Source organism: Prionailurus viverrinus, chromosome D3 (genome assembly GCF_022837055.1).
Source record: "Prionailurus viverrinus isolate Anna chromosome D3, UM_Priviv_1.0, whole genome shotgun sequence".
NCBI lineage: Eukaryota > Metazoa > Chordata > Mammalia > Carnivora > Felidae > Prionailurus > Prionailurus viverrinus.
In genome coordinates, this window is record NC_062572.1 from 35,888,643 (window position 1) to 35,914,407 (window position 25,765).

At 42.1% G+C, this 25,765-nt stretch overlaps 1 protein-coding gene across 1 annotated transcript in view; it reads right to left on the reverse strand.

Annotated features, from left to right (window-relative positions):
* RAB31 (RAB31, member RAS oncogene family) overlaps positions 1 to 25,765 on the reverse strand; it is a 133,710-nt gene that overhangs the window by 17,477 nt on the left and 90,468 nt on the right. The window lies entirely within an intron of this gene.

The following is a 25,765-nucleotide window of genomic DNA, read 5'->3' on the forward strand; positions in this document are numbered from 1 at the left end:
GTAGAATTTTTGCATGTTGTCTTTCACAAATCAGAGAGAGTATGTGACATGATTTGAAGGTCTGGTAATGGATGTGGTCATAGCTACAATGCAATATGACATAACCGGACTTTCACCCTTAAGAGGCTGTTCCTGCAAAGGACGTGAACTCTATATTTAAATGAATAATCCAGAAAGACATTTATTGATCTATTTTTAACGTGCAGATGCCGTGGCGGATCTGAAGGTTAAAAAGACACCGGTCCTATTCTCTAGAAGTTTAGTCATTTATTCAACAGGTATTTATTGCGCGGCTATTATATACCAGTCTCTCTGGTAGGTGCTAGAGAAAACAGTAATCCCCATCTTCCAGAACCTACCTGAGAGCAAAGACAAACATCCAGAGTTACTCTAACCCACAACACGGTAACATCTGCAATATGGGGATAATAAGGATGCAATAAAGCACTTCAGCATCATCGGAAGTGTACAGAAATACAGGAAGTACAGGAGTACAGGAAGTGATGCATTTCGATCGATGGAATCTGGGAAGATGAGTGGAGTGCGGCCAAGAAGGGCGTAGAACATGAATAAGAATTTGTGATGCCACCACCTGAAAAAGGCCCCAAGGCAGGGGAGTACCTCATCCCCCGATACTGTTAAAAATCAATTCTGCACCCAGCTCTGCCTTGGATGGAAAGGGTGGATTTGCAAGTGAATGGTCTCAATGGAGAGGAGGCCCTGAGATGGAAGGGGGTGGCCAGGAGGAACCACAGCAGATGGGCTAGAAGACACCCACACCTGGCTCATGCCCAGCTGCCACTGGAGGACAGGAGGGCAACAGGGTCAGCACCACATTCTAGGGGAAAACGGTACACAAAATAGGCTACAGTGGGGAGTGAGGAGAAGAATTTGGAAGCCCCTCTCATACTGTGGCCGAGAGAAAATACAATGCTGGACTAGATGGATGGCTACAGAAAAGAAGAAACGTGGACAGAAAATCAAAACTGGGAGCAGGGTGACGAGACTGTATCCCTCTCCCACCTCCTTCCCGTTGCTTCACCCCTCCAAATGCCTCCTGAATGGTTTTAACTGGCTTATAAAGTTACTGGGGAAATCGTCCTTGGCATTTAAATTCTTTGCGGACCCCAAATCATATGAGAGGAGGGCTTTTCGGGTTCCAGCTGGAGAAGGGCCCAAGGAGTCAGCCGTGGTAAAGGCAGCTGCCCTTGGATTCCAAACCAGAGAAAAAAAGCCTCTTGAGTCATGTCCTTTGGAATCTGTTCTTCCATAATCTTTCTTACCAAAGACCCACTGGGAAAAACCATGCTCCTGAATCTATACTCTCTATTGTTTTCAACATACAAGCCCCAGGCTGCTCACTAAGATTGAAGGGGGAAAAAAAAAGAAACTTGAGTTCTTTGATGGCAATGAATTTGACATTTAAAACATTCCAGAAAAGGGCTCTTCTGCCTTCAGGTTGGCATGTTACCCTAGTTTTCATTTCTTTCTGGCAGTCTTTATCAAACCACAAATAGAAGGGTGGGGCTCATCTCTGCCCAAATGTGGTTTCAGGTAAGACAAGCCATGTCCTGCTAATGTCTACCTGGGGTACGGGTGATTCTGGCCAGCAAGGAAGCTTTGGAGACCCCTTAAGTGAGAGCAGATTACCAATACAGTTAAATGCTTCCTTAGCCCCCCTTTCCTGAGTCCCTTTGCGAGGGAAAGAGGAATAGCATAGTTTTTGCCAGGATTAAGGCAAGTGGCTATAACACACAATCCAAAATATCCGTCCTGAGCATAAGAGTAAAAGCTCACATGGGCTGATTATCTCACAGTCTACAACACCGGACCTTGAAATGGAGAGATAAGAAAAGTGTGTGCTCACATTCTTCCATGTTTAGAAATGGTCTCATGAAATAAATGATTCTTCCAAAGGGACACAGTGAACCAGGGGTGGAGGCAGGGTCTAATCGAAGACCCTCTGGCTCTGCCCACTTGGCTCCCATCAGGCCTTGAGCAACATAACCACCCAACGGGCACCCGTGTTCCTGAGGCCATTCTTTCCATCACTATAGACAAAGAATATGTGAGGTTCAAAAGATCCTCACGCTGTAATACACTGGAGTCAAGGGTGGAAGCAAGGAAAGGGCATAGCCCATCCTAAAGAAGAGGTTCTTACTCTGAGGCTGGAGGGCCAGCGAAAGTCCTTCTAACAATGAACCGAGACCAGAAGGACCAACCACTCTTGGGTCTGTCAAAATATATTTCCTCTACAGTGATATAAAAAGAAATACGTATGTGCTCCTTCTTGCTTCTTGGCACAGAGTTCCCGAAACCAGGAAGTTTCCTATGTGGCAGGCGTGTCTTCTGTTATTCACAAAGGCCCCCCCTTATGCCACACCTGAGTTTCTTATAGGAAGGGGCCCCTAGGGAGCTTCAGATGGGGGCTGGCTGCCAAAAAGATCCAACCCCACGATTAGAGGGTTGAAACTCTCAGCGCCGCTCTCCAACCCTGGGGAGGGGAGAACTGGAGACGGATTCAATCCTGACTAAATAATAAAGCCTCAGGGGAAACTCGCGAACACAGGCTCGGAGAGGTTTGAGTTGGTTGGTGAACACGTTGAGGTGCTGGGATGGTGACAACCCATACCCGGCTCTATTCTTCCCTTCCATTTGCCTGGTCCTGAGTTGTATCCTTTATAGGAACATCGTAATCCTAAGTCTCATGCTCCAGACTGAGAACTCTGTTCTAGTGAGTTATCAAAACCGAGGTGGAGGGGACATGGGAACCTTCAAACTGGTAGTCTGCTGGGCAGAAGTGGGGTTAACTTCTTAACCAAGGCTTGCATCTGGTGTGGGAAGTGGACGGGTGGGGGCAGTCCTGTGGGACTGAGTCCTTCGTTTGCGGGATCTGTGCTAACTCCAGGGGGTTACCGTCAGAAGGGAACTGAATGGCAGGACACCCAGCTGGTGTCGGCAAATGGTGCTTGGAACAAACAGGTATAGCTACGGTCTGAAGAAGAACCTTACAACCGTGAGGATTTCCTTCCTCAGAGACTCTTGCAGGCTCTTAAAAGAGCAACCAACTGGGAACGCCTCCAGCTGCAGTTCAGCAGAGGCCCATTGCACGACCCTCAAGGCTGGAAGGCTGCCATCACTGGCCCGCGATAACGATTACAGGGGACTGTGGCATCTAGTGGCTTTTGTTCATTCTTTGCGGCAACTACTTATCAAGCATCTGCCATATGCTGGGCATCGTGCTAGGCATTGGAACAGGTGAACGGAGACTAATTAATTTGCCCAACCCAAGGTTTCAACAGAGCTAGTCAATTTTGATGGAAAAGACTGTTTTTTCGACTTTCTAGACCAACCCGTGTACAGAATTGCGGACTCCTAGAAATCACCCACGAGAGTTATTGCACAGCAGCCAGGAAGTGTAGACTGGGAGTCCTCCCTGGGTGCCCCTCCCACCGCTGCTCCTTCGCCCTCTTTTCAGAGCTGATGGTTTTCTGCCTACCTTATATGTCAGCATCACATCACCCGGGGTTTCTTTCTTGACCATCTGCGGTCCTACCCCCACTGGAGAGCAGCCACAGGCAGGCCAAGTAGTCAGGATAGAGGTTAGGATGCAAAACCAGGCCTGGTTCCCTCTGGAGCCCGTGGGAGACATGCAGGGCAGAGAAAGTGGGAAAGCTGGCGACCATGGGGGAGGCTACTGTCCAGTTACCAGGAAAACACTAAATTCAAGGCACTGTCAGAAGACACGAGAGTCAGGGTCAGAACCAAGAACTGAGTGATGAGGAGAGACAGCAATACTGGCCAGGCTTAGGGGTAGAAACACACAAAAGGGGAGTCTTTCTCTAACCCATTTTGTATTTGAACGCGGTCCACACCAGCAACCTGTCACGTGTCTCGGGCCACAGCACTCAGAGGCTCTCCGTGGCGGGGGGGGGGGGGGGGGGGGGGTCAGGAAACAGCATTCTTGTGGGCTCCAGAGTTTCAACAGTCTGTGCTGCCCCACCAGGGTCCTTGTTTTGTTGTTCGTGATGTAACCTGGCAACATGGCAGCTGACTCATTTTCATTTCAGAGGTATTTAATTCTCCATGGTCCTCCTCCTTTGACGGCACAGACACAGGAAGGCACGTACCCCCAGGAGTTCCTGCAGCCCTAACCGGAGAGGGAGGGGGATCAAACCAGCAGGCTAAAGGCAGAGTAATGCTCTATCCCCACTAGGGGTTCATTGGGAAGGTTCAGTTCCATGGGTTCCCCCTGAAAGTCAATGGATCCAGGCGACTTCCACTGAGCCTCCACGCCTGTGTCTCCCCCACCCCACACACCTGTGCCTCCCCTGCCCCAGGTCTTATGCCCCTCATTTCACCAGATGGGGCGAATGCTCTATAGCCATTCTACATGTTAAGAAATTTGATCTTGGGGCGCCTGGGTGGCTCGGTCGGTTAAGTGTCCGACTTCGGCTCAGGTCATGATCTCGCGGTCCGTGAGTTTGAGCCCCGCATCGGGCTCTGTGCTGACCGCTCAGAGCCTGCGGCCTGTTTCAGATTCTGTGTCTCCCTGTCTCTCTGCCCCTCCCCTGTTCATGCTCTGTCTCTCTCTGTCTCAAAAATAAATAAACGGGGGTGCCTGGGTGGCTCAGTCTGTTAAGCGGCCGACTCCGGCTCAGGTCACGATCTCACACTCCGTGAGTTTGAGCCCCGCGTCGAGCTCTGTGCTGACCGCTCAGAGCCTGGAACCTGTTTCAGATTCTGTGTCTCCCTCTCTCTCTGACCCTCCCCCATTCATGCTCTGTCTCTCTCTGTCTCAAAAATAAATAAACATTAAAAAAAATAAATTTAAAATAAATAAATAAACGTTGAAAAAAATTTAAAAAAAAAAAGAAATTTGATCTTATAAAGTGCCCAACACAATACCCGGCACATAGTAAGTACTGTATCAACATTTCATTAACAAATCGTGACAAAGCTCCATCAGCAAGGATGGTGACACGGCACCAGTTTCTTAGAGAATGCCACCAAAAGGATCGAGGAAATGATGCAAGTGGAGGAAACAAGTAAACACGAGGCTCTAAGTACTTCAGAGCTTGAAAGTCCTTCATGGGTTTATCTGAGTCAACCCCTGTATTTTACGACACAGGAAGGCCTCCAGGCCCGTCATCACTGTTCCACAGAAGAATGGGTGAATACAGGCTAGATCAGCCAACTCATAAGATACATTAAGTTTGATAAATTACCCCAAGATTAAGTTGTAAACATATTTTGTAAACATAAATCCAACACACTGGAAGCCCTTTCTGCATGAAAAAAATCTGACATTAATTCTAAGGAACCTGTATTCAAAGACAGCGAGCAACTTTTCGTAAGCCATGAATGTTTCTTGTTCTGTGACGTTCTTGTACATGTTTTCCAACCACTTTGGTTTGGATGGTTTGGATTTTTTTATTTATTTATTCATAAGTGCTCTTTGCATATGAAGAAACCTAGCCCTTTGTAATATATTTTCCACATTTCTTCAGCTTATCACTTGTGTTTAGATCTCTGCCACACAGTAGTTTTTATATAGTCAGATTTATTGATCATTTTCCTCTATGGTTTCTGAGTTTTGTATCATGATTAAACAGTTCATTACAATTTCAAGATTATTTTTAACAGTCATCTGCTTTCTCTAACTTTTATGGTTTTGTTATTTTACACTTAAATCCTTGTTCCAGGGGTGCCTGGGTGGCTCAGTCAGTTAAGCGTCTGACTTTGGCCCAGGTCATGATCTCACAGTTTTGTGAGTTCAAGCCTCGCGTCGGGCTCTGTGCTGACAGCTCAGAGCCTAGAGCCTGCTTCGGATTCTGTGTCTCCCTCTCTCTCTGCCCCTCCCCTGCTTGTGCTCTCTCTCTCGCTCTCTCTCAAAAGTAAATAATTATTTTTTAAAAAACCCTTGCTCCATTTTGAATTTATTTTTTTCTCGTTTCCCCTGATGACTAGCTAATTATTCCAAAACCATTAAATGATTTATCTCTTTTTATATTTACTTAAATATCATCTTTGTCACATACTGAATCTATGTATTTCACCCTATTTCTTGATTCTCTACTCTGTTCATTGATTTTCTGTCCAATTCTGTGACAATGTTATATTGTTTTATTATCGAATCATTAAAATAGATATCAACATCTGCTGGGATTAGTCCCTCCAATACTATTTTTACTGTTTATTTTTTCTAGATGAATTTTAGGATCATTTTGTAAAACTTCTTGAATGTTGTTTTGGTAATTTGAGTGGAATCCCAGTAAATTCATGGTTTAATTTAGAGCAAACTGACATTTTTACAGTATGAGTTTTCCTATCCGAGGAAAAAGTACACATTGTCATTTATTTAAATGTTTTATGTCCAACATAGACTGTTAAGTTTTATCTATAGAGTTCTTGTTCAATTTTTTGCTAAATTCATTCCTAGGATTTAAAATACTTCCAAATTTTAAAAACTACACACACACCAGAAAAGTTTATTTCTAGTTATTTGACATTTGTATTGCTAGCATAAAGAGAGTTTTGGGGCGCCTGGGTGGCGCAATTGGTTAAGCGTCCGACTTCAGCCAGGTCACGATCTCGCGGTCCGTGAGTTCGAGCCCCGCGTCAGGCTCTGGGCTGATGGCTCGGAGCCTGGAGCCTGTTTCCGATTCTGTGTCTCCCTCTCTCTCTGCCCCTCCCCCGTTCATGCTCTGTCTCTCTCTGTCCCAAAAATAAATAAACGTTGAAAAAAAAAAAAAATTTAAAAAAAAAAATAAAAAAAAAAGAGAGTTTTAATGTCAAATTGATTTTCTAATTGGTTATTATTTGTACATAGGTGAAGAATAATTATGAGGTAGACAATCATGGTTTTCCTAATCCGGCTAGCAATTCAGAAACTTCCTATGAAAACAAGGATCACATGATTCATATATCAGATTGGCCAAGCTGTAACAGTTTAATATCTGCAGTGTTAGAGCAGAGAGAGAGAGAGAGAGAGAGAATGTGATGCTCATGCACTGTTGGCAGGCTGGCCATGTGATCTCAAAGAGCTCATGGAAGGTTAAATGCAGAAAAACCATATCCTCTAAGAAGTTTCCAGGTAGCTTAGAGCAGGTGCAGAAAACTCCTCATTTTCTTGGAAAATTAAACACATTAAAACAACAACAACAACAACAACACCCTTGATGCTACAAGCAAAGAGACAAAATGAGAATAAACACCCAAGATTCCTATAGTCTGTCACGTGCAATTCGGCCTTCTCTAGATCTCCCCAGAGGACATCTGTGAATCTTTCAGGGCCTTGTTTCTCAGGTGTGTTTTACAGACCGCCCATCTCGGTGATTATTTGGGGATCATTAGAAATGAACACCTCCCTGCCTCGGACCTACTGAACCAGAAGGTCTATTAGGCAAGTCCCAGAAATAAGCATTTGAGCAACTTTCCAACAGCTTCTTATGCATTCTATAGCTTGAGAACAACTCTTTTAGGGGGTGGACTATAAAATACTGAGTTTGGTATTTCTGCTGTCTATCCAATTCATAACCTGACACTCTTAAGTTACACGTTTGGAAATCTGTACTAAGATGACTATACCAGGACATAATCAAATAAAAATGTTCAGACACTATTTTATAGGTGATACAATAAAAGAATAGTGGCCTCGTGAGCTCTTCCCCAAAGAAACTTTCTGGTGGTTCAGGTGGGTTCTAGAGTATATGTTCCATTTCTAAACTATCAGAACAGCCATAACCAAGCGTTTCATATTCTGCCGAATTCCCGGAATAAAGCCATGAACATTTCACTTAAAAAGGTTTGCCCTAGGGGCGCCTGGGTGGCTCAGTCAGTTGAGCGTCTGACTTCGGCTCAGGTCGTGATCTCACAGTCCGTGGGTTCGAGCCCCACGTCGGGCTCTGTGCTGACAGCTCAGAGCCTGGAGCCCATTTCGGATTCTGTGTCTCCCTCTCTCTCTGCCCCTCCCCCACTCTTTGTCTCACTCTGTCTCTCAAAATTAAATTAAAAAAAAAAAAAAAAAGGTTTGCCCCATATTGTTCCTCTCTCCCCCCGCCGCAGCCCCCTTCCAAGGTCAAGCTTAAGAGACCCATGAGTAAGTAGTGGGGCAGCAGTAAGCAGGACACAGTTGTTCAATGTCTGGTGGAATTCTTTTTTGTCAAAGCCATCCCACGTGTTTTAGGTATCCTCGCCAAAAGCAGCGGGAATCATTCACAACATTCCATCAGAATCCAGCAGAGAAGGGCTGCTGTCTGAGAAGGCTGCTGTGTGCCACGAGATGGTCTCAGCCCTCCCCATGCCCTCAAGCAGCCACTGAAATGAATAAACAGGGCATGTTAGGTCACATTAGCACATACTTTCTCTAAATATGCAAGATATCTGTGTCACACGTAGACGAGGCAACCATTTTAGCAATAATCAACGCGGCAATAATTAAAGCAGTTTAAAACGCCAGTTCTTCTAGACAACCAGATTGGTTCCCCTGTGAAGTGCAACTAAAACCAAAATGAACTTGCTTTTAAAAAACGAAGACTAATTGCCACCTTCCCAGTAAATGCCTGACTGGACAGTAACACTTCATAGCGACCTAAGTGCTTACAGTTAAGCACTTGACATGTGTACCCTGGAAAGAATTTCTGTTCCCATGGGGCCTTGCTTCCTTATTAATGTGTATCCATAACTGCTATTCACCTGGGGCCAAATTCCTGGTGTCAAGTTCAAACAAGCAGTGTCAGGTTCTCGTCACAGACTTAAATGGATTGTTTCTCATGGAAAATGTCAGAGTGAGAACTGAATGAGAGCTGAGCAGAAAACATGGGTTTCTCTAGGGAGATCCGGCCATTCCTTTGCTTCTTAACATCCCTTTCTCCAGACAGAAATTTAGGCTAGTCCTGGGAAGCCAAAGAGAACCACAGGAAAAGTCTCTAGCTCCAAACCCTCTGAGCAGAATATGATCAGCTGCCATTTTCCCTCGGTAGTTTGCAAATTATTCTCCCTCACGGATTTCTACTTGAACTTTTTTCAAGAACACTCGTTCTGGAGAGGACTATCAGGTTTAAAGCGGGGCTCTACACCATCTTAGGCACAGGACCCGAGACAAGCACCTTAACCTTTGTGCCTCAGTTTCCTTATTGACAAGGAGGGAGAAGGAGAGTGACTCTTTCACTGGATTATGAAGATTAACACGAATTATTTATAATAGTGTGTGTGGCACAGAGTAAGAATTCAATTCCTGCTAACAATGATGATGGTGATAATGACCCTGTTTTCAGTCCACTGCCTAAGTAAACAGTACATAAACAGAAGTAAATATTGTGCCATTTGAAAGAAGTCATTGAGATGCTATAATTCTTAATGGAAGTGACATTTTGAAACTCTGAAACTTTGCGCAGCATGTAAAGGAAAAAGGAAAAAAAGATTATTGTGTCTTCTTTTTTTTTTTAATTTTTTAAAAGTTTGTTTTTGAGAGGGAGAGAGAGAGACAGAGAGGGTGAGTGGGGGAGGGGCAGAGAGAGAGGGAGACACAGGATCCAAGCAGGCTCTGAGCTGTCAGCACACAGCCAGATGAGGGGCTCGAACACACGAACCGTGAGATCATGACCTGAGCTGAAGTCGGCGCTTAACCAACTAAGACACCCAGGCGCCCCAGATTATTGTATCTTCTAAGAAAATATCCAGGAACAAAAAGCTTACCTCTTTGTTTAATAATATATCTGTTAATAACTTTAGAAAACATCCTTCCCCTGCTCGCTAAAGAAGGTTAGAATCAGCCATGTGGTCCTGAATTAGGGTCCAGAAGCATCAATAGGAACTTATGTTTATCTTACTATAGATGCAGATGGACAGATACAGAAATAATTAGAGTTGACTTTTATACAACATGATTGGAAGTACACGGGTCCACTTATATGTGGATTTTTGGGTAAATACGGTATAGTACTTATGAATGTATTTTCTCTTATGATTTTCTTAATAACATTTTCTCTTCTCTAGCTTGCTTTATTGTAAGAATACATACATAATACATAAATAAAATATGTGTTAATCACCTCTTTATTTGGTTCTTAAGGCTTACGGTTAACATCAGGCTATTAGGAGTTGAATCTTTGGAAAGTCAAAGTTATACGCAGGTTTTCAGGTGAATGGGGGGCTGGTGCCCCTGACCCACACATTGTTCAAGGATCAGATATGTGTGTACACTCAAGTTAGTCTGTATGCATGCATTTCCTAGCTCTGCTCACTGAAAGGTCCTAGAACCAATGACACCCAGTGGCAACAAGCCAAGGCAGCCCAGATCTTGGTTTGCAAATACCATTCTTCGATACAAGGAACCAAAGCTCCTTGGAGAAATGGCTAATTCTAGGGCTGAAGCCTAAAATATGCAAGATGCGCCGATAATATCTTGTTGTGTCAGAAAGTAAGGAAGTGCTCAAAAACCAAAAGGATGAGCGTATGTTAAAGGGACACAGAAGCCAACAGGAAGAGCTCCCAGTGGCCAAAGCTGGAAGAATTTGAGCCACAGATTAAATAACACAGCACTGCATTATAACCTAAAGCATCAAATAAATACCTATGAGTCCGTGCTGATATAAATAAATGATTGAATAAATCAGTTAAGTGGGTAGAGGTGACAAGTTTCACCTGCAGAAGAATTCCAAGCGATGTACGTGGATATTCCTTTCCCAAGGAGTGGGGCGTAATCCCTACCCCTTGCGTGTGAGCTTAGACTTTCTTCCAAAGAGTATAGTAAGGCAAGCGGATGGGTAACTTTACAGTGAAGAAACCTGACAACCAACACCTCAGCTTGGGTGACCAAGGTCAACAACACCAGTAGAAAGTGGTAAGTGGTAAGTAATGAAAATAGCACTTTACCACTGTGGTGTTTCTCCCCCAAGCCCCTAACCCCAGTCTAATCAGGAGAACAGCATCAGACAAACCCCAATGGAGAGATAGTCTCTAAAATACCTGACCAGGACTATTCAAAACTACCAAGGGCATCAAAAACAAAGGAAGTCTGAAAACCCGTCACAGCCCAGAGGAGCCCAAAGACACATGACAATTAAATGTATTATGATATTCTGGATGGAATCCCAGAACCAGAAAAAAGAAAAAAAAAAAAAAGATATTAGGGAAAAGCTAATGAAATCTGAGTAAAGCATGAACTTTAATTAATAATGAAGTATCAATCGCAGTTCCTTAGTTGTGACAAATGCACTGTAGTATAACGATAGGGGCAGCAGGGATGTGGGGCGTATGGGAACTCTCTGTACTACCTTTTTAACTTTTCTATAAATACAAAACTATCCCCAAATTAAAATTTTTTTTAATTAGCCATAAAAACAAACACACACACCCAACACACACCTCACCACATGGAGATTTAGGTCCTACCGCTCCCCTAACTGCCACCAGACTGCCACATATCTCCTTCCAAACCAACCTCATGAGATCCTCTCCGGGGCCAACTATGACTATTGAGTGATTATAGACCATTTATCAAGGCTTATAATAAAGCTGTAAGAATTCAGTCAGCACGGTATTGGCATACAGATGGATAAATAGGCCAACGGAACAGAATAAAGAGCCCCCGAAACAGCCCCATTCAGGCGTGACACATGACCTATGAGTGATATGGCATGCACATCAGTGGGAAAAAGTAGGCACTTTACTTACAACAAATACAGCTAACCAATGAATACAGCTTACAACTAGGAAAACTCCGGCAGCATACACAAAGATCAATTCCAAGTGATTTAAAGACAGGTAGGGACATAAAACTAAGGTTTCTGTTTTTGTTTTTTTTTTTTTTAAAGATCATCAATATAGGAATGTCTTCACGATCTCAGGGGTGGGGAAAGATATCTTAAATAAGACTCTTCCCTCAGGCAAAACACAAAAACAAAACAATAACAAAGGAAAAACATTGATAATTTCTATTACACAGGAATTGAAGCCCTCTGATAATGCAAAGCCAAAATAAAGAGTGGAAAGCTAAAACATAAATTTGAAGAAGCTATTTCAACACATACCTATGTGAAGGGAATAGCATCCTATATATAATATATACACATATGTATATACATGTATATACATATTGTATATGTATATACATATATATGTATATATATATTAAATCCCTTGAATAAACAAGATTAGGATAAAGAACAGAAAACAGAAAAGTGGCAAAGACTTGAATAGGCTCTTCACGTAAGAGGAAACTTGAATGGCCACTAAACATGTAAAAAGACGCCAACTTCTTTATTGGTAACTGGGGAAATGCAAACTGAAATTGCTCTCAGATGTCATTCCATGCCTCAACATCTTATGGCACCAAGACCTGGAAAGGACACAGAGCAACAGGAGGGCTCATGCACCACTAGTCCCCACTTTGGAAGACACTGGCATTACCCAGGAAAACTGAGCATGTGCACACCCTGCGACCAGGCACACTCTTACACAGCAGAATCTAGAGAAGTGCTTAAACATGGCACTATGAGATGTAGACGACTATCCAGGGACTCCTGGGTGGCTCAGTTGGTTAAGTGTCTGACTTTGGCTCAGGTCATGATCTCGTGGTTCACGAATGAGTTTGAGCCCCACATCGGGCTCTGTGCTGACAGCTTGCTCAGAGTCTGGAGCCTGCTTTGGATTCCGTGTCTCCCTCTCTCTCTGCCGCTACCCGGCTCATGCTCTGTCTTTCTCTCTCTCTCTCTCTCAAAAATGAATAAGCATTAAAAAAAAAAAACAAACCAAAGAATATCCAAGAAGTCATATTCACAGTAACACCACCACAGAAATAACACAAATATCCCTCAACTGTAGGATGGATAAATGGTGTCATACTCATAAACTAGAATAGCATACAGTGATGAAAATGTACCAAATCCAGCTAACATTCTTTGGGATGAATCTCCCGGGCATATTCACAGCAAGACGCAAGTCGTCACACAATACATACGGTGAGATTCCAGTTCAAAAACCAGAAAACCCAAATCTGTTACTACATGAGTGGTAAAGCATAGAGAAAACAAAGAAATGATTATCCCAAAAGTCAGGGTTACTTCTAGAGGGAGAGAAGGATATATGGTTGGGGAGGAAAGCTTACTCATAGTTACATGGCTGTTCATTTTATTCTTTAAAATTCCCATTTTCTTTAAATATACATCAATGTTTTACATATTCTTCATTAAGAATATTACTGAAAAAGAGAAAAATCCCAGATGTTCTCACTCAGCTCTCTGGGGAGCTCAGCCTTCAGTTCCTTCCCTCCTGCTTCCAGACCAGCATCAAATGCAGGCCCAGCCACCTGCACAGCATCGGAAAGAGGTACAAACAAGGAAAGGCTCATCTCGGAGCACAAAACACACAATTTAACAGCACAGATTCTGCTCATCTCATGTAAAGAAAACACTGTGTGCATTTTAATGCTGGTCATGATGTTTCCAGACCTTTTGGTGGCTTTTGATGTTCACTGGCTTTTGTGCTTTTAGGATCTGAATAAGCTGGATTTTTATTATCCAGCATCTCAAGTTGTGTTTCTTGGTTAATATAATTTTAAACAAACTCCTATGCTCACTGTGGACCCACTATCAAGACTGGAACGAGTTTTGGAGTCACATATAAGAATTAAAAGCAACGTATATATTCTTAGCAAAACATATTTATTTCCAAATCTATTTTTATCTGCTAAAGAGCTCAAGTTTATCCAAAAATTTGAAACAACCAATGCCTTGGCAATTCCGGAAATGGTTGATGTACTCGTGGGAAAGTCTAAAGGGGTATGAGGCTGGCAAACAGGTTTCATCTCTTTAACTGGTGGTAACCACAGGAAGCATTGTGTTAAGGAGCCCGGGGCCGCAACGGGATCAGGAGAAGATAGTGCCATGACCGACGGGCAACGGTGCCATGGGTACGAGAGATGGGCAAGGAGGAGGCAGAAGCGCCAGCACATCAAGCTCAAACCTCTCACTCTGCATACGTTTACACTGTGCATAAACTGTCCCCTCAGTATCCACCTGCCTTCCACCATTCCCCAGGCTAACGATCAGGTAGGTATTCTTCATGATCTCTCCCCCATAACACGTGCCAAACTCCCTCCCACCTCCACGCCCCTGGCCATTGTCTTCCCTTCCTGGAATTTCCTCCTCCTTGACTGATCCTTAACAGTGCAGTGGCATACTTCGTCGGTAAGCCTTTCCAAATCACTCCAGATGACCACAGACCCTCCTTTTCCTGAATTCTTTTGTCTGTTCTGCACCATAACATTTGGAGCTTTATTGAATGCAGTCTTGGGTGCCTGGGTGGCTCAGTCGGTTGAGCGTCCGACTTCGGCTCAGGTCATGATCTCACAGCTCATGAGTTCGAGCCCCGCGTCGGGCTCTGTGCTGACAGCTCGGATCCCGGAGCCTGCTTCGGATTCCGTGTCTGCCTCTCTCTCTGCCCCAACCCACTCACTCATATTCTGTCTCCGTCTCTCTCAAAAATAAACATTAAAAAAATTAAAAAAAAATAAATGTAGTTTTGTATTGCTTGTTAGGTATTTTCCTCCCATGTGTACTACTCTTGGCTTTCCAAAGAGAAGTTAACAAGGAAAATACTTTCTTCTCCTTTTTTGTACTTCCCATAGAACTTTGCTGCACACAAAAAGCTACCAAAAATTATTTGTTAATCAAATGATTAAAAACTGATAGGACAAATTTCCTTCCTCCTAACACCCCCTAGTTTCACTTCTACTTCAGATGTTCTTTTCTTGGAGCACAACCTCTTCACTTCAGGAAGACTCTTGACTCAATGGGAGCGTCTCCACCAATCTCTCTTGGTGTTGCTCTTACAGATACCAGAGCTCAGAGACTATGGTTCCAAGAAGGGCAAGAGGACACTCAGTCCCTGATTATCTCCTGGGAGGACCTTTGGGTAGAAGAGCCATTCCCAGGTCTTTCAGAGCCCACCACCCTTGAGTAGAAGGTCTCTCCCGATCTCCAACCCCTTGTTTCTATCATCACTTTGGTTGGGTAACTTCCTACTGCTACCATTTGCAAGATAAGATATATTAAGCCTGAAGGGCCCTCTCCTGTCAACACGTCTCCTCCATGATCCCTCCTTCACCCTTTCTGATTTGTTCATAGCCTCAACGTACTGGTGAGGTGTGGGATTCCAAGGTAAAGCCAGTGGGAGACCCCTGAGCTTGAAGGATTGGTCAAATTAGAATCCATCAAAAGAAACCAAATGTCTAAATGATCAAGAAAGGAAAGGAGAGTTCTAATATGTGGCAGTCCAAGGGGGTTCACATACAAGGTCATGAGTTCAAAATCAGGGAAAGAAGACCGAGCAAAAGAAACAGGCCTGGGATCTACTACAAGGTAGGGGTAGGACGGAAGTAATTTCTCACAGGAAAGTACTTATTTTGATGGCTACAGGTCAAGGCTTGGTTATAAAGCTGACAGGGAAACGTGAAGGGGGTAATTCTGGCTTAGGGGTCAGGGGTAGAATAAGATAACCTCTTCTTCCTCTGAAGACTTGGAGGATCTCGCCCCCATTGCCAACTAGGAAGATGGTTCCTGAGATACCTGAAGCCCCTCTTGTGAAAGTGCCATAGTCAGGTGACCCTAATCATTTGCCCAAGCTGAAGTCAACCAACTATAGGCTGGATATGAAGAAGACCCACCATCCAGGAGGCGGCTGGGTACAAGGTGCTGACCTAAGCAGGAGCCTGATGTTAATTAGATGGAGACAAACCCAATCATCTCTCTTCTTCTGGTGACTCTCAGTGTGAGATGCCAAAGAGAGGGGGCCAGAGAACTGGCCGTGCTTCTAAAGGGATGACAGGATGATGGGTCAGGGGTGCTGGATCCTGAAAGGTGAAGAACCACTGTTTCCATTCTCCCTGAGGTCTGGAGAGTGGGAGGGAGGCAGGTGTGGCCTGTACAGGCTGGACATGTGCCCAGCTAGTTCTAGGACTTCCTCATTCCCCCCTGTCATCAACCCTATCACCTAAGGCAATGCTTTTCCAAGGATGGTCCTTGGACCACTTGTAAAAGAACCACTTTACAAAATGCATATATCCCCAGCCTTCTGATTATTGGATCAGAATCTCAGGAGCTGGATTCTGGAATCTGAATTTTTAACAGGTGCCCTCTATGATTCTTACGTTTGTGGAACTTTCAAAACTACTGAAGCAAGGTGACCTCTTTCTCTTTTTCCTTTCAAGACTCGTCTGCTCCAATTCTCTGCCAGGCCCAGGACAGGGCCATGCAGTCTCTTGTGGGCTCCCCAGACTTCCTGAGAAGGTTTCTTTTCTAGCTAGACCCCAGGCCAAATCTGCCCTCCTTCGAGCCACCTGGAATTAGCCCCATGCATCACTTGTTCAAAAACCCAGTGACCCACCACGACGTGGCACTCATGTCAGCGTTTCCTGCCACCCATGTGAGGCAAATTGCACAGCTCACTCTCTCTGCTCTGAGCTGCCCCTGTCCTTCTAGTTCGTGGGCCTCTCAGGTCGTGCATAATCAATTCAGCTGAGGTTCTCTTATTTTCTTGCAATTCTGTATTTCCCTAGAGTGTCCCCAACTTTGCAATCCCTACCTCAGCACGACCAGATGGTAGGGCCCAGGGGGTAAGGAGATGGGGCCTTGTTTCTTGGGCCCCATCAGGAACCGTATACTCTCCTGTGATCAGAGCTGTGATGAGAGCTTTTCTCCAAGGCACATGTTCACTGCAGGAAAGAAAAGTGACAACCAGCACTTACTGCATGGGCGGTCATACATACAGCATGGCCAATTCCAGTTTGCCTCCTTGCCTCAAAGAGGATGCATATGACTCCAATTTCACAGTAACCTGAGCACAAGGACATTTTGTCTAGAATTCATCAAGATATTCAGGAAAATCTCACAAAGGTCAGGAGCCTAATAAAACAAGCTAGAAGGCCTGAATTCACTTGACCAGATGCTTCTGAATGCCTTTCACTCTGGGTAGTGTGGTCAGACCTTTATATCGTCTTCTGGAACACACAAGAATTCAAACCACAGTGACTGGATGGTCGGGTACCTCCTCCGTGAAGCACTTCTGTTCACAAACGTCTCAAGTGGGCTAAGTCAAATTCACAGCGTTAATTCCTTTTAAATTCCACTACGCTCTCAAAACACGCCAGTGTTACCTCTTCTTCTGGACTCACAAGCTTACACAACCAAAGTCTGTTAGAGGACCCCGGCTCCACCTATATACACGCTCATACACGCATGTCAAATCTACGCACGGTCCCTCTCCAACCCCCCAGTGAAAAATAAAATAGAGCCTTCTGGCAATTACAGAAAGGCAAAGTGTTTTAGGATTAGCATAAAAGAAGGTCAAGCTCTAAATAAGGTCTGGAGTATAGAGAATTGGCTAACTCCCCAGAAAAATCATACCAGCAGGCACAATCTGGAGCAGCCAGACGGGCTGACCAAGAACCTGATTCCACTGCCATGGAAAAGTGTCAACAGCAGATGCCCAGTAGGCCCTATCATTTACCAGACTATTCCTGTCCAGTGGGAGGCAGTTTACATTCTGAGCAAGGACTCCCTGCTTTCCTAAATGGGAGTTTTAATACAGTTAATCTGTTTTTCTTTTGCACCCTACGTGTGTTGGGGATGGTTGAATTCATCATTTAACCCAATGTGCTTATGAAACTTCAGTCCACCATATATAATATATACGATATGCATATATGTGGTGTGTGTGTATATATGTACACAAATCTACGTATATACCACTGCTCCAATATTTACTTATTATTTCTAACTAAATCAATCTTTTGTTCATTAATTTTTTTTGAGATAATTATAGATCCACCCTGCAGTTATAAGAAACAGATTCCTTGTACACTTTGTCCAGGTTCAAATTGTAACATTTTGCAAAACTATAGTATAATATCACGAATAGGATACTGATATTAATACACTCTTATTCAGAATTTCCCAGTTTTATTGGTACTCATTTGTGTGCGTTAAGCTCTATACAATTTTTTTTAACTTTTTATGTTTATTTTTGAGACACAGACAGACACAGAGAGAGAGAGAGAGAGAGGGAGCATTAGTGAGGGAAGGGCAGAAAGAGAGGGAGACACAGAATCCAAAGCAGGCTCCAGGCCCCGATGCTGTCAGCACAGAACCCGATGCAGGGCTCGAACCTACGAATCGTGAGATCATGACCTGAGCCGAAGTTGGATGCTTAACCGACTGAGCCACCCAGGAGCCCCATAAGCTCTACACAATTTTAACCCCTGTGTAGGTTCACGTGTCCACCACTGCAGAGAAGAACACTAAATGGTTCCAACATCACAAGGATCTCCCGTGTTGTCCTTTTATAGCCACGCCCACTTTCCTCCCCATCCCCTGCCCACCAAAGCCCCTGGCAACCACTAATATGTCTTCTTTTTTTTTTTTAACTTTATTTATTCATTTTGAGAAAGACAGAGACAGTGCAAGTGGGGGAGGCAGAGGGAAAGGAAGAGAGAGAATCCCAGCAGGTGCCCCACTGTCCGTGCAGAGCTCCAGGCGCAGCTCGAACTCACAAAACTAACTGCAACCAAGAGACAAGATGTTTCACCGACCGAGCCGCCCAGGCGCCCCTGCTAATATGTCCTCTATTTCAAAAATGTTCTCCTCTCAAAATCTCATATAAATGAAGTAATACACTATAAAACCTCTGAGATCAGCTTTATTCACTCAGCATCATTTCTCTGGAGGTTCATCCAAGTTGCCTGTACTTTGTTCCTTTTCACTGCCGCATACGATCCCATGGCACGGAAGTACCACATTGTGCTGAGTCATTCACCTTTCAAAGAATATCTGGGCTGATTCCAGTGTCGGGCCATCATTAAAAAAAAAAAAAAAAAAGCTTCGGTGAATCCTCACGTGTGGGTTTTGTGTGAATGTAAATTTTCATTTGTCTGGAATAAGTGCCCAAAGTATGATTGCTGGGCATATGTAATTGCATATTTAGTCTTAAAGGAAACTGCCAAACTGTTTTTCCAGAACGACTGTGCCATTTTACGGGCACCCCAGCAGCACAGGAGTGCTCCAGTGTTTCCCTGTCCTTGCCAGCATTGGGTCTTATCACTTTTATTCTGCCAATTCCGACAGGTCTGCCGATGATGCCGAGCACCTTTTCAGGCCCGTGCTGACCATCTTGATATTCTCTCGGGTGGGACGGACTCTCCCCATTTTCAAATTAGGGTTTTTAACTGTTAAGTCTCAGTGCTAATCCTTTGTCAGATACAGTTTGCAGATAATTTTTCCCAGTCTGCAGCTTGCTTTTCATCCTCTTCACGGGAGCTTTCGCGGAACAAGTGTTTTTGTTTTGTTTTGTTTTTTTAATGTTTATTTATTTTTGAGACAGAGAGAGAGACAGAGCACGAGCAGAGACAGGGAGACACAGAATCCAAAGCAGACTCCAGGCTCTGAGCTGTCAGCACAAGAGCCCGACGCGGGGCTCGAACTCACAGACCGCGAGATCATGACCTGAGCTGAAGTCGGATGCTCAACCGACTGAGCCACTCAGGCGCCCCCTACGGAACAAATGTTTTTATTTTGATGAGGTCCCATCTACCAACTTTTCCTGACATGGAGGGTACTTTTGCTGTCAAGTCTCACAACTTTTTACCGAGTTCCAGATCCTCAAGATGTTCTCTTGGCAACTTTTCTAAAAGTTTTCTAGTTTGACTTTCTACATGAAACTCTAGGATTCATTTCAGAGTAATTGTTACATATGGTGTGAGGTTGGCTTGCACGTTCCCCTCCACTATGGCTATCCAATTATTCCAGCACTGTTTATTGAAAAAGCTATCCTTCCTCCATTGAATTACTTTCGCATCTTTGTCAACGATCAGTCGAGCATATTTATTTGCTGGGCTCTCTATTCTGTTTCGTTGATCTGTTTGTACATCCTCCTGCCAACACCACACTGTCTTGATTACTGTAGCTATACAGTAAGCCTTAATAGAGAAGACAGTGATTTCTTCCACTATATTCTTCTTTGTCAATGTCATTTTAGCTTTTCTAGTACCTGTGCCTTTCCATATAAGTTTTAGGACAAACTTGTTTCTGTTTACAAAGCAAAACAAAACAAAACAAAAAACCGACCCTTGTTAAAATCTTCATAGGGACTACACTGAACCTATAGGTAGATCAATTTACGGAGAACTGACATCTGTTCTATATTGAGACTTCCAACTCATCAACATGGTATGTCTCTCCATTTATTCAAGTCTTGTTTGGTTTCTTTCGTAAGAATTTTATAATTTTCAGCATACAGATCCCATATGTGTTTTATTAAGTAGATATCGAAGTATTTCATTTTCTTTGTAGCAACCGTCAAGAGTTTGTGTTTTTAACTTCAGTTTCTGCATATTCATTTTTAGATACAGAAATATAATTGATTTTTCTGTGTATATTTTAGTTTTGGAATTTTTTGGTATATCCCTTTGGAGTTTCCATGTAGACAATCATGTCATGTACATACATCAACTTTTTAAACATTTTGCAAAAAAATTTATATCATTATCACAAATGGAACACTAGCATCACTTGTCATAAAAATGTAATTCTAAAAAATAAGTACAATAAAGACAAAATATAATTAAATTCCAGCTAAATACAGTTGCCTGCGGAGGCCCTCAATGTTAAGCCTGAAAGCTTGCTCTTTCTCTTTCTCTCTCTCTCTCTCAAAGGAAGAATAGCAAATATAGGGGCGCCTGGGTGGCGCAGTCGGTTGAGCGTCCGACTTCAGCCAGGTCACGATCTCACGGTCCGTGAGTTCGAGCCCCGCGTCAGGCTCTGGGCTGATGGCTCGGAGCCTGGAGCCTGTTTCCGATTCTGTGTCTCCCTCTCTCTCTGCCCCTCCCCCGTTCATGCTCTGTCTCTCTCTGTCCCAAAATAAATAAAAAACGTTGAAAAAAAAATTAAAAAAAAAAAAAAAGAATAGCAAATATAAAAATAGGTGTTGAAAATTTATTAGCCTCAAACTCATATGGAATATTCTCCAGGATCAACCATACACCAGACCATACAATAATCCTCAATACATTTAAAATAATTAAAATCATACAAAGTATGTTTTAAAATTACAATGGAATTAAATTAGAAACCATCAACAGAAATTTGGGAAACTGGGGCGCCTGGGTGACTCAGTCAGTTAAGCGTCTCACTCTTGATTTTGGCTCAGGTCATGATCTCATGGCTGGTGAGTTTGAGTTCCGCATCTGTGCTGTTAGCACAGAGCCTGCTTGGAACTCTCTCTCTCTCTCTCTCTCTCTCTCTCTCTCTCTCAATCTCTGTACCTCCCCAACTCACGTACACACACTCTCTCACTCAAAATAAATAAATAAACTTTAAAAAAGAAATTTGGGAAATTCACAAATACATGGAAATTAAACACTACACTACCAAATAAAAAAAAAAATGGGTCTGAAAATAAATTAGAAAATACTTTGAATTGTATAAAAACAAAAATACAACATACCAAAACGTATGGGATGCAGCTATGGCAGTGCTTAGAGGGCAATTTATGGCTGTAAATGTCAAAATTAGAAAGGAAGATCTCAAATAAATATGCTAACTTCTACTTTGAAAAACTAGAAAAAAAAGGGAGCAAAGTAAACCCAAAGCAAACAGAAGGAAGGGAATAATGAACAGAGGGAAAATAAATGACATAGAAGAACAATGGAAAGAAATCAGTGAAACTAAATGTCGTTCTTTGAAAAGATCAACAAAACTGACAAACTTTCAGCTAACTGAGCAGGAAATAAAAGGCTAAAATTTCTAAAATCAGGAACAGAGGCGTAGACATTACTACTGACCTTACAGAAATGAAAAGGATTATAAGAGAATACTGCACTACACAAACAAATGAGATAACATAAATAAAATGGATAAATTCCTAAAAACATACAAACTACTCTAACCCACGACATAATAGAAAACCTGAGTATATCTACAGCAAATAAAGAAGCCGAACTGGTAATTAAAATCTTTCCACAAAGAAAAGCCTGGGTCCAGATGGCTTCACTGGTGATTTTATCAAACACTTAAGAATTAAGAAGTAACATCAATCTTTCACAAACTCTTCTAGAAAACAGAAAAGAACACTTTTCCACTCATTCTACAAAATCTACTGCTTTGATATATCAACATCAAACAAAGACTTCACAAAAAACGCAAAAACTACAGACCAATATTCTCATGAATACAGACATAAAAATCCTCAATCAAATATGAGCAAGCTGAACCCAGCAGCGTATAAAAAGTGTCAGGGCTAAGTGGAATCTGTCCCAGGAATGCAGGGGGTTTAACATTCGAAAATCAATTAATGTAATACATTATGTTAACAGAATAAAGGACAAAAACCACATGATCACCTCAGAAGATTCAGAAAGAGCATTTCACAAAAATTCAACATTCATTCATAAGAAAAAAAAACTCAACAAACTAGGAATAAAAGGGAACTTCCCCCACATCGATAAAGAGGACCTACATAACCCATACCACCAATATCCTACTTACTAAGAACAGCTAAATGCTTTGCCCCTACAACCAGGAAGAAGACAATAATGTCCACTCTCACCATCTCTATTCAAATTGTATTGAGGGTCTAGAAAGGGTAATTAGACAAGGAAAAGAAATAAAAGATTTCTTTTACTGGAAAGAAAGAAGTAAGACTGTCTGTATTCACAGACAACATAATCTTGTATACACTAACAATGAACATACCATAAACAAAATTAACAAAACAGTCCCATTCACAGTAACATCAAGAACAATGAAACACTTAGGGACAAGGCTAACAAGGAAATGCAAAACTTGTACACTGGCAACTATGAGATATGGGTAAAGGATATTAAAGAAGACTTTAAATAAAATAGAAAGGCATCTTATAGTCACGGATCAGAAAACTTAATATTATTGAGATGCCAATAATCCCCACACTGTTCTAAAGATTCAACACATTCTCTATTAAAATCTCATTTGCTTTTGAGAAGCAATTGAGAAGAGAATCCTTTTCACATGGAAATAGAAAAGACCCAGAATAGTCAAAACAGTCAAACCATCTTGAAAAAGAAAAACTAAATTGGAGGACTTATAAATATTTCGAACTTAGCAGTCAAAATCACACGGCATTAGCATAAGGAAGTATAGATCAACTAAATAGAATCAAGGGCCCGAAATAAGATTTTACATTTATCATCAACTAATCTTTGACAAAAGTGCCAAAAAAAATTCACTGGGAAAAAAATTGTCTTTTTAACAAATAGTGCTGGGAATTAGATATTCACACAAACGATTAATTTGGACCTCCACCTCATAACACACACAATAATCAACTCAAAATAGATGACTGATATAAATGTAAGCTCTAAAATTACAAAATTCTTAAGAGAAAGCATAAGAAAAAAAAGAAGAAAGCGGAAGAGTAAATCTTTGTGATCTTAATTAGTCAATCACTTGAGCATAAGAGATAAAAGGGAAAAAATCACAAATTGGTTGTTAAAGTTTTGTACTTCAAGAGACACAATAAAGATTGCAAAGATAACTCCCAAAAAGGAAAAGAAAATATTTGCAAATCCTATATCTGATAAGGGACTTGTATTCATAATACATAAAGAACTACAACTCAATAGTAAAAAGACAAATAACTCAATTAAAAATTGGGCAGGGGATTTGAAGAGACATGTCTCCAAAGAAGATATACAAATGGTCAATAAGCAGATGGGAAGATGTTTAACATCATTAGTCATTAGAAAAATACAAACCCAAGCCACATTGACACAACTTCACACCCATTAGGATGGCAATAATGCAAAAGACAGGTTAAAAACAGTGCTGGCTGAGAACATGGAGAAATCGGAACCTCATACATTGCCAGTAGGCATAGAAAATGGTGCAGCCATTGTGGAAAACAGTTTGGCAGTTCTTCAAATTGTTAAATACAAAGTTTCCGTGACACGGAAATTATACTCCTCGGAGTATACCCAAGAGAAATGAAAACATATGTCCACACAAAATTTGTCCATGATCGTTTACAGCAGCACTTTTTAAAGTAGCCAATGAGGCACCTGGGTGGCTTAGTCACTTAGTGACTGATTCTTGATTTCCTCTCGGGTCGTGATCTCACGGTTCGTGGAACCGAACCCCCTGTGTCCGGTTCTGTGCTGATCCGGGCCTGCTTGGGATTCTCCCGGTCTCTCTGCCCCTCCCCTGCTTATGCTTGCTGTCTCACTCTCTCTCTAAAAATAAAGTAAATAAATAAAGTCGCCAAAAAGTGAAAACAACTCAAATCTCAAGTTTCATTCAACCAGTGAATGAAAAAGTACAATATGGTACACCCACACAATGAAATATTATTCAGCCATAAAAATGAATGAAGTGCTAACGCGTGTGACAACACAGACGAATTTCAAAACCATTATGGTAAGTGAAAGAAGCCAGTCACAAAAGACCACATAAGTGCATGACTCGATTTATAACACAAAATGTCCAGAAAAAGCAAATTTATGAAGACAAGAGAGTACATTAGTGGTTGCCAGGGGCTGGAAGGAGCTGGATGTTGGGAGAGACTGTAAATTGGCATGTTCTTTGCAGGGTGATGGAAATGTTCTAAAATTAGATGCGATGATGACTGTACAACCCTATAATTATACAAAAATTTATTGACCTGTACACTAAGAGACAGGTGGATTTTATGGTGTCTAAATGAGTTCAATGAAATATATTTATAAAGAAATTAAAATTTTAAATTACGTATTAATAAATATTTAAAAATCAAAAATTTATTAGATCCATCTAGTCTTCCTCTGTGACTTAATCCAACGAGTCTTTCTCATTGAGGGTTTGAAAGAGAATTGCAAAGGGAGTCATTTCCTTGCTGCATGATTCCAGTGACAAGTAGCATCTAACATAACTTTGCGTGTAACAAAGGATACAATATACTCCATACTTTAAACCACAACTGCAAGAGAAGTCACATTCCAACCTCACTGAGGCCAAACTAGAGGCGAAAGGGTACTTATCCACAAACCGGAACTAGTGGGACAGCAGGCCCATGATGTCACCACAGGATGTAGTACCTGGACGGTCTCCCACTGGGGATGGAGGGGCTGTGAGTGAATTTACAGTTCAAAGTGAGATGGATGGGTTCTGTTAGGTGGGACATTTTGAAAATTATATATATATATATATATATATATATATATACACACACACACACACACGTATATGTATATATATATATACACATATATATGTGTATATATATATATATACATATACGTGTGTGTGTATATATATATATACACATATATATGTGTGTGTATATGTGTATATATATATATATATATATATATATATATATATGCTTATATAGGCTGGCCACAAAGCAGAATGCCTTCTAAGGAGAATACTATACCAGTGCATTTTAAAAAGTGAATTCCTTTTAAAACGAGCGTATGGTACGTCTCCAGGTATGAGTAGCCAAGCCAACATGTCACAGACACGTTTTGTCTGACCAGGCTGTACTTTTCTAGGAGCTGCCCCTCTTCAAGACCACCTACCTCCCTATTCTCATGATTACGGGGGAAAAATCATCTTGTACCTCCCAAATCCCCTCTCTTGGCCACAAATGCCTTGTCATGATATGGGGAGATCCTTCCATTGGCAATTTAAACTAGAAACAGAGAGAGAGTGCCAGAGACTAAATATGGAGCATATCAAATGCCAAAGCTAAAGGCAGC